Source organism: Dromaius novaehollandiae, chromosome 8, assembly GCF_036370855.1.
Source record: "Dromaius novaehollandiae isolate bDroNov1 chromosome 8, bDroNov1.hap1, whole genome shotgun sequence".
NCBI classification, from domain to species: domain Eukaryota; kingdom Metazoa; phylum Chordata; class Aves; order Casuariiformes; family Dromaiidae; genus Dromaius; species Dromaius novaehollandiae.
The window spans coordinates 26,245,550-26,250,595 of record NC_088105.1 but is presented as its reverse complement, the minus strand read 5'-3'; positions in this window follow the sequence as shown (position 1 = coordinate 26,250,595).

Here is a 5,046-nt window from a genome sequence, read left to right as displayed (position 1 = left end):
CTTCTCTCATCCTGCTGTTTTTCAGTACAAACTGATAACTCAGAGGTCACGCTGATCTCCATGTACGAAGTCAGCTATGTTTCATCTGAGCTACTAATAAATGAGGCACCTTCGTGCTACTGCTTTACTTCTTTTACTTCTCAAAGAAGTACCTGGGTGGTTCTCTGCAGATACAGTAGGCTGCATTTCCTGCTTCTGTGTAACCCATTCTTTAAAAAGATAAAGCTTGCCCAAGATTTCTTTTTTCAAGTGTAGCATGAAATGGACTGTTACATTAAATACTAGCCCAGTAATACACGACTTTACAATGCCGACAGCTAGCCATGATTGGCCCCAAATTCTCATCCCTTCACTCCTCGAGAGCTTGATGAAATGAGTTCACTTCTCTATGTATCTCAGTTTGTCTTGAAAAACAATAAGGTATTCACCTTGGAGCAGTCTGAGATTTAGAAGCCTGCATTAGGCCAAGGGATTAAGAGAGGAACAGTCTTACAGTTAAGATACTCTCGAGCCAACTGGTTATAATCTGCAGCTCTGATGCTGTCAAAATTTAGGAAAAATCATTTAATCTCTCATGTGCCTCATTTTCCCTTAGAAACATGGAGCCCTTTTCCGTTTTCTGTATCCCTGTCAGCTGTCTTTTGCAGAACAGAGAGAAGCAATGACACTCGCTGCAGACACCCTCCAGGAAGGATAAGCATGATAACCAGAACTCAGTATCAACACAAAGCGCTGGCAGGAGCAATGCCAGAGATGGAAACAATTTCACAAATCATCTCACATTCACCTCTTCATCAGTTCTACAAACTGGAACTTCATGCCAGGTTCTCTATATTGAAATAACAGGTCTTTCAGAAAGAAAGAAAACAGTATACACATGTAAAAGTAAATGCAAACCTCTCTTTCACAAGATCTACAATGGTGCTAATATTCTGTGGCACTTTTTTCCATCTCTGCATCTATGTGCTGACTACATTCAATTTAGCCTTCTGTCACCCTCCTCCAGTTCCACAGACATATAATTGTTATTACATTTTCATCAATACCTAATTTACTTTGAAAACATAACAATCTCTGTCCACCTCTAGATAGGAAATCATTTTTGTTTCTTACCCACCATAGCACTAGTGCTGCAATAATAAATATGTCTCCAGAATTATTCAGATGTGTTTCTTTTTGAAACGACGTCATTATGCAGTACCCTATTACAGCCAGATATGAGCAAAAGAATAACTTTTCAGAAGTCACATTTCTCAATCAACATCCATTTACAATTTTAATATTGCCATCGGTCAGGTGGACAGAGAAGTGACCGTGTGTTTCCTAACGCTCCAGAACTACCATCGGCCAGGACTTCTGTGTCACACTCGTACAGGACAAATCCTGAAAATATAAATTATCCTTCTGTCTTCAGTAATGTATTTATACGCTGACTCCGCTGAGCAGTGCATAATGAAGGTTTCTGACTAACAGAACACAAGCACGTTCAGTAGGTGGAAAATCAAGCAGAAAAGTGATTTGTGTTGTTTGCAGCAGTAAGGCGCCTAAGTTTTCACCTGTCGGTTTTGCCATTTTTGTCAGAACTGAACAGCAGTCCAGGCTACTAGACTGTGCTTCCTTGTTTCTTCAAGCCACTGGCAACATGCCGCTTTTCGAGCCAATGCAGAGGGACAACGAAGTGCAAAGAGAGCACGTGGCACCACTTGGAACCACTTAGTAACGTCGCCACCGGGACGGCGAGGGGTTAACCCGGCTCCAGGCAGCCAGCTGGTGGAAGGAGAAGAAGGAGGTGTCACATGCACTACTCCCATTTACTCTGTGAACTGAATCTTATCAACTTGATGTATTTATCCTCTATTTATGTGCATTTTCTAAGTCACTATTACCAAGATATAAGTGGCTATGAATGCTCTATGAAATGCAAGACAATATAAATGGTGGTTAATGACTAGCTCGAGATGAGAGATATTGTTACTTTAACGGAGGTCCTGGCCCTTTTGAGAAGCTTTTTCTTCGTGCTTCCCTCCCTCTGAAAGGGATCGCTAGCTTACGCTAGTGATGATGCGTCTATCAGTAGGCAGAAAATATCAGTGTCAGTCTGGAGACAGTGATCTAAAATGTGCATTACACAATCAAATTCCTAAATCTCCTACCTGTCCAGGACTTTGATCATACTAAACTGCACCATGACTGAAGTCTCTAGGAGAACTAGTGTCTCTCCTCTTTGCATAGATCATGTATATAGATCACACAGAACAAGCATGTACTAACAACCTGATGGAACTGCGTACTGTAACACGCAATCATTTCAAAGCAAGCAGGGCATTCAAAAAGCACCTTCTTGCTTTCTGGAAACTATGAATGGTACCACTATAGTAGAAGAGCTTTGCCTATAAAATGCTGCAAACGGTGAGTAGACATCTCTTATAACAGTTGTGCTTTGCTCATCAGAGGTGTAATAGCTGAACAGTATGTGGGTTTTTTTCTTCATTTGTGCTTATCTAAGTTATTGCCATTAAGCTTGTAGATAATAAGCCTTTTATCTTCTCTAATGATAGGAATGAAATAAACTCATCCCTCTTCACAGCTTTGGAAGCCTTCCTTCTGATGTGTCACCAAAGCAGTCCAGAGCAGCTCCAAAACGAGAGGGTTAAACGAGCTGCTCTCCTGCAGCCCTTCCTCCCCTACCCGCTTGATCCCCCCACCTGGAACCGGCAAAGCCACCTGCAGCAGTACCTGCCAGCTCAAACTGCGCCGGGTGGAAAACAGCACCGAGACAACAGCAATACGAAGTGAAACCTCATCAAAAAAAAAAAGGGGGGGGGGGGGGGAGAAGAGAGAGAGAATGAACCTAACTGGGGGCAAACTGCTGCCCAGGCAGCTGGGACCACCTTTCCCCGTACACACCACTAACTGACACAAAACAATTACAGCATTGACTTGGCAGCATTTCGTTTTATTAGGATATTACTGTTCTTAAATTAAACCAGGAGGACCCCACATGTACGATTTTTCTTCCACTCAAAAGCATACTGCTGTTTTGGAAAACATCCTGATCTGTGAGGATGATTGAGAAATCCCAATCCATTAATACTTTTCCTTCGGAGTTAATTTCATCTCTACCTAAGTCTATAAAAGGGCTCTTACATGGAGGTCAATAGAGTTGAACTAAAGCTGTGCAAAATGTTCAAAGAGCCACACGAAACCATATAAAACTCACCAGGTCTAAGGTGTGCACTAATAATTTGAACCAGCAGGGCTTTGCTCTGAATTTTATTGAGCCAGAGTACCTTTCATTAAAATCAGAAATGTAATTTTTAGCACAATCTGGAATTGTACACATTTCTAGACGCTAATTATTTCACTCCCCCAACCCCCCTTCCAGGTTGAATGCTGTGGCTGTTGCACAAAGTCCCTTGGTTGAAGTGTCCTGGCTGGACCTCGGGATGCCTAATCGGCTCAGCGTGAGCAGCACGATGCCAGCTGCAGCGAAGCAGAGACTCTCTGTAGCTGACTTACATAATCCCAATTTCCAAAAGTAAAAATTCGAAAAGAAACTCTTTTAACACTAACACACATTGTGCTCCTGCCTCCCGCCGCGGCTAACCCAGAGAGAGCAGCTGACTGCTGGTGCTCGCGGAGAGCAGATCCCGGCCTCCGGCTCAGCGGTCGCGGTCTGCGCTTTGGAGGGAGAGGTCTCAGGTTCATTCCCTCTGACAAGGCAATTATGTTGTTACAAATCTCTACTAGTTTCCACACAAAGTTTCACTATCTATTTGTGTAACCAGGGGGAAAGAAGTGAATTGGTGTTAACCCTTTAGGAGGGCCATATACATATGGCCCTCACAAAAATCCTAGAATGGTGATTCAGGTTGGAAAAGTGTTGCTTAGATGATGCCAGCCTGCTTTCGCACGGCATCATTCAGGATTCAGGCCTACAACAAAAACAGCAGTGGCGAGTGAAGAAATGTTTGTTTCCTCAGCGACTCTCTTATTAATAATTCACCTAAAATATGCAAGTAGAACATATGCACTTCGCTCTCATGATTACATCTGCAGAAGCAGCAATTTAACAGTCAAAAAGTATTTACAAGTATGCATAAGAATTCCAGATTCACACATATAAAAAAAAAAATCTGCCTACACCATTTATAGGGGGAACTGGAACGCCATGAATCTTCAGCTCAGGTAAGTCCGGTTTTCACAGCAACTGCATGAATCCATAAGTAAAATCAACAGTACTAGCAGAAGCAATTCCTTACATACACACACACACACACACACACACACCCCCCTTGGAAACAGCTCCTTGGGAAGGGAAGAAATTTCAAGAAACATTAGCCAGGACCAGATAAGGTAAAAAAAAAAATAAATAAAATAAAGTCAGGGGATGAACTTGACTTATCATTTTCATCACTGTAATTTTTATGTAAGTAGTTTTAACTGAAATTGCTAGAGGCTTACTGTATTTAAATGCAAATTGAACTAAAAGTTCTGATAATAATTGAGCTTTTAAGACAAAATAGGATCAAGGAGATGGAAATGCTACTATTGATTTTAGTGCAAGTATTGCATCTTTTACAAAATAAGATATTGTTGAATTTGATGAGGGCAATCAGAGCAAAAAGATGCAAGACATGAAGAAAAAAGATAACACAGAGATGAATAATAAAAACTGGATGACCTTAAGAACTCAAGTAGCAGGAGAGAGATAAAATTGGCTAGTAGGACGTTATTAAGGTAAAAGCTTAAGAAATAATAATAATAGAGAATGACCATCACCAACAGATGACCCACGGTAAAGTTAAGCATGCTGTGCTGCAAGACTGAGGTGTCATGTACTTCTCTTAAAGTCATGGATCAGTGTAAGGCTTGCTTTTAAGAAAAAAAAAGAAAAAAGAAGAAAAGAAAGAAAAAAGTGAATTTATTGCCAAATTCTTTAACTATGGCCTAGAGATACGTACATAGTAATCTGTCTTGACTCCTGAATATCTGGAAAGTCGTTGACATCAAAATTTACTTTGCTTATTTCAAGGGTGGAACATT